The sequence below is a fragment of the Solenopsis invicta genome, chromosome 4 (genome assembly GCF_016802725.1).
Source record: "Solenopsis invicta isolate M01_SB chromosome 4, UNIL_Sinv_3.0, whole genome shotgun sequence".
NCBI lineage: Eukaryota > Metazoa > Arthropoda > Insecta > Hymenoptera > Formicidae > Solenopsis > Solenopsis invicta.
This window is the reverse complement of record NC_052667.1, coordinates 9,037,223-9,045,938: the sequence shown is the minus strand read 5'-3', so window position 1 is coordinate 9,045,938 and position 8,716 is coordinate 9,037,223. Positions and strand designations below refer to the sequence as shown.

Below are 8,716 nucleotides of genomic sequence, written 5' to 3'. Positions count from 1 at the left end.
TGTGAAAGTGATTTAAGTGAGCACCCTGACATTCGTGTTGTGTCAATAGACAAAATACGCGCTTTGAATGATCGCAAACATTGTGTGATACAATTTTATTACTCGACGGATGGTGCTCTCGCCGTTTGTACAATGGGCATGGTTGAAATGTCTGACATCGAATTGGACTCAATGGGTACCGTTCAAATCCATGAAACTGATTCTCTTAGACGACTTCACGGTGGACGTTACTGCTCCAAATGCAGCGAGCCTATGTTTATGTATATTCCATTTAACATGTGCAGATGCTCACATTAAACAATTACTTTTTTAATACGCACAATGAAAAAAAAGAGCATGGAGACCACTAATCATTCTTGTTTGTTAATGCATCTCCTTCGTGGTCGAGAACTTGGATTTGATAACGCGCTTGTCTCTGATACAAGCAAATACTGTGCTACCTTAACACGTCAACATGAAAATAGATTATTTCGTTGTTCTCTACATGGCAGATACCATCATCGTACACAGAGAGAAAAAATTATAGTGGCGGCAACTATAAGGAAACAACCATACCAATTTAGTTAATAGAATTATAATTTATAATTAAGCAAACTATATTATAGTTACTACAACTAAGTTAGTGATTAAGAAAACTAATAAAAAATAGTTGCAATATACTATCTAATATATTAATTAGATAGTATTGGTATAGCTGTCCCCTTATAGTTGCCGCCACTACAATTTTTTCTCTCAGTGTACATTTATTAATATATCAATTTATAATGGTAATTGTAATCACAAAATAATCTCAAAGCTTTATACGTGCAATCACATGATTTGCGACAAGCTTTCTGATGAACATAGTGAAACTTCACCAGTAGAACTTTGTTATGATACTATACTTTCTTAACATGTCAACATGAGAATATTGTAATAAATTTTTTGAAAAAATTGAAAAAATAGAAAACACTGAGCGAGTGAAACGAGAACTGCTCGAGCAATGCTCGCAGATCACAAATTTAGCTGAATGTTTCGAGTGGTTGCAACGATGCGACGCCGCGAGTGCCTTGCGCAGCTCAAAGAATTGTAGTGCCAAACATCCTCGACTCGCCGTGGAAAAAAGACAATCACTTGTGTCAAGAATCGCGCGACTTAAAAGTGAAAAAGCGCAGTTAGAAAGACGTTTTGTGCACGTTGATGGCAATTATGAAAGTACTAGCGCCGATGATAAGAAATCAATGTGGCGTGAAATCGAGGCCGCGTTCAAAAATCGCATTGTGACCACATTTTTATTAGCGCTGTTATTAACATTGGTTATATCGAGCCGCGACATTTTTTGGAGGACGTCAATAATCTGGTGATCGAGCGAGTGCGAGAGACTGTTGAAAAACATTGTAGTGTAAGGGTAAACACCGTGTTTAATAGTAAATTTGTTACAAACGATAAACGCGCTAATAAAAATGTGGCCACTAAAAACTGTGAACTTGATCGAACTTCAAATAGGCGCGAGTGATACGATCAGCGCGTCATCGAAGTCACGTTAGCGATGCTTGACGAATTTCAGGAACGTGATAGCGGATAGACATTATCAATGTTGGGAATCCTGAATTTGACATTAAATATAAATAAATACAATCTTTTGCACGCGGGATGTAATATCGTATTACCATGTGAAATTATGTCTAAAAGAACAGTGATTAACGTGAAATCTAAAGACAATGCGTGTTTCGCGTGGCCAGTGGTGGCTGCTCTGCATCCAGTCGAACGTAATACGGAACGCACATCTTCGCATTATAGAACGGTGTTGAACCTTACGAATATTGAATTTCTAATGTCTTTGAAGAACATTGTAAATTTTGAACAGTTAAACAACATGTCGGATAACGTGTACAGTGTCGAGAAGAATGAAAAGGATTTAAGCATTCTTCCAATTCGACTCACCGACAACAAGAAAGAGAAACACGTGAACCTATTACATGTGCAAGATCCACAAGACAACAATATTGGACACTTTACATGAATCAAAAATCTGTCTCGTCTCATGAGCTCACAATTAAGCAAAAAGCAGCATAAAAAATACATTTGCAATCGGTAAGTATAATCATAAGAAGAAACGCATATTTGTATATAAAAAATATCATTTTAAAAAATATTTAAAAATATTTAAAAATTGTTTATTTTTACAGCTGTTTACAGTACTTCAATTCTTGTGAAAAATTGGAGGCTTACACAGTGGACTGCAAACAAATGAACAACTGCGCCATACGAGCGAGAAGGACAAGTAGCTCAAGTTTGGCAACTATCGCAACAAAGAGCGCCTACCATTCATCGTGTACGGGGATACCTAAATCGCGGATTTGGAGTGTGTTCTGCGCAAGATAGATTCAGCGAGGGAGGCATCATATCAGCATCACGAGGTGCTTAGTGTAGCGTACTACGTAAAATGCTCGTATGACGACGCGTTATCATTTTATCGGTTTTGTTGCGATAATGATTGCATCGCGTGGTTCATCAAACAGCTTTGAGACTTACAATTAGCGCATAATGTAAATAATATTTTATTGACTAATGTTCCTCTGCAATTAACACGAGACTAATGGGCAAAACATAATAACGCCATGCACTTTCATGTTTGCAAAAAACCGTTTGCGCCGGACAAGACGCGGGTGGGCGATCATTGTCACCTTACCGGTTGTTACCGTGGCTCCACCCATTCAAACTGTAACTTAAATACAAAAATTCACATTGCATTTTAGTAGTTTTTCACAATTTAGCTGGTTACAATGCTCATTTTATAATTAACGAAATAGCTACAGCGTTTGAAGGCAATACTGATTTGCTGCCTATAACAAAAGAAAAATATATTTCCTTTACTAAACATGTTAAAAGCACAGAGAATAAAAAAAATAAGACAGGCATAAAATTAAGATTTAATTCATACAAATTTCTCTCTTCTGATCTTGATAAATTAGCATCGTTTCTCAACAAAAATAAACTACGGATAACGCAACGTGAATATTGTAATTTATCCGCAGCAAATTTTGATTTACTAACGCGAAAAAGGTTCCCGTATGAATACACTGATTGTTTTGAAAAATTGAAGGAGTTACCACCGCGCAATTCATTTTTCAGCACATTAACAGGCGAAACGGTGTGGAAAACAATTACGCACACGTTGTTAACGTGTGACTCAAACACTCGGAAACTATAGCGATCTATACTTGAAGACTAATGTATTGTTATTGGCAGATATCTTTGAGAACTTTCGAAACAGTTGCGTCGCTAGTTACGGTCTCGATTCCGCATTTTATTACACATTGCCTAGTTACACGTGGGATGCAATGTAAAATGTTAAAAAATTATGCGTGTAAAATTTGAACTGCTCACCGACATTGATATGGTAATATTAAACGTGGAATACCTGGCGGTTTCAGCCAATGTTCTGGCAGATACGCGCATGCCAATAATAAATACATGCAGTCATATGATCCATCGAAATCGTCATCGTGCTTAATGTACTTTGATGTAAATAATTTGTACGGATAAGCGGTGTGTCAATCGCTGCTCTACGGCAAATTTTGATGGGTTGAAGACGTCGTGAAATTTAACGTAAGCGCGATCGCTCCGGATTCGTTCATGGGTTATATTCTCGAGGTCAACTTGGAATATCCGTGACATCTCCACAATGCGCACGCTGATTTACCGTTCTGTCGAATGCGCGATAAAACACCTGTCAAACTACAAGATGAACTTCGCGCAACACTATATGATAAAAAGCGATACGTAATTCATTATCGTAACTTGCGGTAATGTACACGTCACGGTCTTCGCCTAACAAACTTGGAAATAATGATCAGACACACAAACAAATTGGATATAAACAATATGGACCAAGTTATAGTCGTTAAACCTGGGTTCCCAATTTATGAACATAAATACGCCCGATAAGTACAAGTACTATGGTATTGCATTAAAAAGATTATTTATCATTGTGAAAAAATATATCCATAACAAAATAGAAAGTTATATGATACAGAGCAATTATTATATACAGCAAAACTATTGTTACATCCGGAGGATTCCACAATTTCCCTTTTCGCACTCCTTGCGTAAAATATGAAATATGAAACAAAGCAAGGAGATTGTCCTTAAGGTTTATAACACTCAATTATTACATCCGGAGGACTCCATGATTTCCCTTTTTACAGATAACGCCATTACTCGGTTATTATAAGAAAAAATCGAACATCGTCCCTGAAAGATATAATGCTCAAATATTACATCCGAATCAATAAATTGGTTAAATAGAACCATAAAAAGAGAAATTGTACGATGACGGAATTACTAACAATAATTGCTCACACTAACATAATGATCATAAAAACGAATAACGCTAGAACTTGAAAAGGAAAAAACCTAAACGTTATTTAAGTCGGGCGACAACAAAAGATAAGATTGAGTCGCGACATCAGACGGAAACTATAAAACTATAAAATTAAAATTTATAACCCTGATTTTGTTTGTCTGAACGCATGTTTCATCACAAACTGAAAGATGATTCATATGAAAAGCGAGTTCTAAATAAACAGACAAGGCAATATAAGAAATAGGGATCGAATCTTCTAGAAAAAGAAATCGTAGATAACGAATCCCTTAGGCGATTGGGGTGACGCAACTGTTCGCCCCTCTTAAAATTAAGAAAGCTCAGGAAGAGATGGAAAACTAGCCAACGAGAAATCATCCGAAAAGATGATTGGTAGTGAACGTTGGTGAACTATCCAACGAATAAGCCCGAAACTTTAACAATAAATAATCTATAAGAGAAGAAAGAAATCTCAAAAAATTTCACCCAATTAAAATTGTTAAATTAAATTAATTTTTGCTTTAATTTTTATCTTTCTTTAAATATTAATGCCTCTTATATATGTACGCCTAATTTATCAATTTAATTTATTTTTTTAGTTATTTATTCATTTAATTTAATTTTATAAATTAAATTAAATGAATAAATAACTAAAAAAATAAATTAAATTAATAAATTAATAAAATAAACGTAAATAGATTAAGTTAATTTATTTCAGATTAAAATTATAATAATTAAATAATAAACTTGAGTATTAATGGATTATACGAAATAAAAATGAATAAATTTCGACAAAATCCAAAAAAATCCTACTAAACTGGGTTTTTTTTTAAACTCGGTTGTTTTCAAAACCTTACACATATACATATACAAGGTAATTATTAATGATTGTTACAGCGTTTTACCCTAAGAGGATAATATACCGACAGAACACTGTAATATACTCAGCCCTCGATAGATGACAGCTGCGCCGAACAGTGCCGAGTGATACATACGTATAGGCCTCTGCTAAAAAATTTTTCTCAGATTACTTTTATATAATTTTTCAAAATGTCTGTATAATTTTATAGTTTTTTTAGACTTTTTCAAAAGAATTAGAATACTTTTTATAAATACTTAGAATGTCTATATCCTTTTTCAAAATTTTTAAATGTGTTAACTATGAAGTATCCTAAAATTTCTATTATTTTTTGTTGTATAATTTCAGATAAAATCTTATAAAATTTAAAATAGTTAAAAGGACTTTATAAAAATTATAGGATAAGAAATCTCAGAACATTTCAAAATTTACACGTATGAAAAGTTCAAAGAGAAAATGTACACTTTCCAAGTAATTCTGATTATTTCCAAAAAATGTTCCAATTTGTAAAAAGATTAGGAGAAAAACTTTTATTAGAGATGTTTTCGAAAAAAATAAAAAAAATTCTCATAATTATGGAATTGATCTGAAAAGTTATAGTATTTTTTATTTTTTGTTGGAAAAAGATTTAAGATAATGTTAGAAAATCTTAAGAATGTCACATAACTTTACATGCAAATATGTTGAGAAATTATGTGATTTCTTATGTTATGTCTTTTTTGGAAAAGTGTGTCAAAATATTAGAAAATCTTAAAATTTTTTTATATTTTTTAATGGGATTGTTTTCTGATCTTATTGTGATATTACGAAGCTTTATATTTTATGTTTTAGGGAAAAATGTGAGAAAATTTGAAAAAATTTTTACACACGTTTACACAATTACTTATAAATTGTTGGCGTGACATATTATGAAAATTCTTATAAAAAATTATAATGAAAGTTTCTCCAGGGAAAGCTGTGCATACTCCGTTATATTTTGCATTTATTACTTACAATTAAATTATTACTTTTATTTATTAATCTGATTAATAAATAAACGTAGTACGTAATAACGTAAATTAAAATACTAAATACATTTTATATCTACATAATACAAACATGATGTATAAAAATGATGATAATCAGATTTTTTTAAAACTGTTTCCAACAAGAAATAAAAAATACCATAACTTTTCAGAGCAATTTCATAATTATGAGAATTTTTCATATTTTTCTCGAAAACATCCTTAATAAAAGTTTTTTTCGTAATCTTTGTACAAATTGAAACATTTTTCGGAAATAATCAGAATTACTTGGAAAGTGCACACCTTTTGTTTAAACTTTTCATACGTGTCAAATCTGAAATGTTTTGAGATTTCTCATTCTATAATTTTTATAAAATACTTTTAACTATTTTAAATTTTATAATATCTTATCTGAAATTATACAACAAAAAATAATAGAAATCTTAGGATACTTCATAGTTAACACATTTAAAAATTTTGAAAAAAGATATAGACATTCTAAGTATTTATAAAAAGTATTCCAATTCTCATGAAAAAGTCTGAAAAAACTATAAAATTATACAGACATTTTGAAAAATTATATAAAAGTAATCTGACAAAAATTTTTTAGCAGGGGCCTATACGTACGTATCACTCGGCACTGCTCGGCGCAGCTGTCATCTAACGAGCGCTGAATATATTACAGTGTTCTGTATGTTATCTTCTTAGGGTAAAACGCTGTAACAGTCATTAATAATTACTCTGTATATGTATGTACACTGCGGTGCAATGATTCGAAGGGTCATAGTAGATGGCTGACTTACCGACGCCACAGTCTAACATAAACAGTGCGCGTCAATAATTTACTGGGTCATAGTAAGTAGCTTGACTTACCGACACTAAGTCGATAACGATGAACGCCCGTGCGCTCGCGTTTATTTGAAAGGAACCTAAATAGGGGAAATAGGTAAATTGTACAGTGCGTTGCATTGATGCCTGGGGTACCGATTTTAGGGACCACGTTTCTTTCTTGATTATTTTTATGTTCATGACTAAATGCTGCGGTGATCGTTGACGGCAGCATTTAGACATGAACGTAAAAATAACTAAGAAAGAAACGTGGTCCTTAAAATCGGTACCCCAGGCATCAATGCAACGCACTGTACGCACCTAAGGGAAATTTATCGCAGTAAAGTGATTTTTGAAGTTGAAATTGATACGAGTACAGAAATAGAAACTTTAAACATTTTTTTATTATTATGTATTGTCATATTGAACAATTTTTCATTTGGTAATGCTATATTCAGCAAAAAGAGGCAAGTGGATAAACGAAAAAATTTTTTGGGCCTTGGATAATTGTACGTGCGGTTGGATAAATGTACGCGGAGGGAAAATGAGGTTATAGCCCATTCTTTTAGCTGCACTACACTGCACTACACTGTACTAGTGGCACTATAGTTGGTCTCACGTGGTTTCACGCCTTTCAAGATGGATGCGTAAAATTGTCTACTGCGGACTTGATTTGATAAAGAAACAATTACTTAATGACTATTTATTGAAATTTAATAAACAATAACTCAAAATACGCATGAAAAATACATACTTTTGTTAGGTATAACAAGATTAAATAAATAAATTAAAAATATAGATTTATTGCCTTATTTTCTGAAAGCTAAAATTGCAACAAAAATCATGATTTTACTTTGTCTTATTTTTTCAATTAACTAACGTTTTTAAATGATATAATGTATAGTTATATATTTAAAAAATATCTTCAGTCCACGAATATTGTCGTGATATAATCTGTATTCATCGGAAAGATGCCAAACCACGAAGTGTACAATTACCCAGTGCGTACAATAACCTTATTTTCCCTTAATAAATATTTAACACGAAGAATATACGTTACTGATTCTCTTAGTTATTCTCTTCTTTCTTCTTAATCTAATTTAAATTAAATATTTTTATTATTTATGTTAAAATGTCTACATGTTAAGCTGCATAATAAAATAAATAGTAAAATTAAAATTCAACACACGACTTTGATACTTTGTTTTCAACTTCAAATATAAATTTATTTAATTAGTTTAATGTAATTATGTTTTTTTCTATTCCGTATAAACACTAATGTATTCATATAATTACATACGCAAAATTGTTAACGCCGAAATGCATGCAGAATAATTTCCGTTACGTTATGTTTACATCGCTTGTAGATCTATCCGTAAAATTTGATTTAGTATTATGTTATTTTTGCACAGACAGAGATATACATAACAACAAAGATAAACGTGTATGAGGAAGTGGGAAAGGAAAAGAATAAGTCATTTATTAAAATTAAAAAAATATTACTTCTTTAAAATATATATTTTTTTAAATTAAATTTTGCATTTTTGATAAATGTTTCACCGTTAAATAATTTGGTGGTTCTGAACAGAACCGTTTGAAATAATACCGGTACCAATGAATAGTCGGTCCAGTATTCTTCCCGTGCAATTACTTGCTGCAATTGCCTCTCTACCGAATCGT

At 32.1% G+C, this 8,716-nt stretch overlaps 1 long non-coding RNA gene across 1 annotated transcript; it reads left to right on the top strand.

Annotated features, from left to right (window-relative positions):
* The first annotated feature begins 1,103 nt into the window (after positions 1-1,103).
* LOC120357572 lies at positions 1,104-4,156 on the top strand. The gene is made up of 3 exons (XR_005574569.1): positions 1,104-2,073; positions 2,169-2,399; positions 3,115-4,156. It is a non-coding gene; the product is annotated as an uncharacterized LOC120357572 (long non-coding RNA).
* The last annotated feature ends 4,560 nt before the right edge of the window (positions 4,157-8,716 follow it).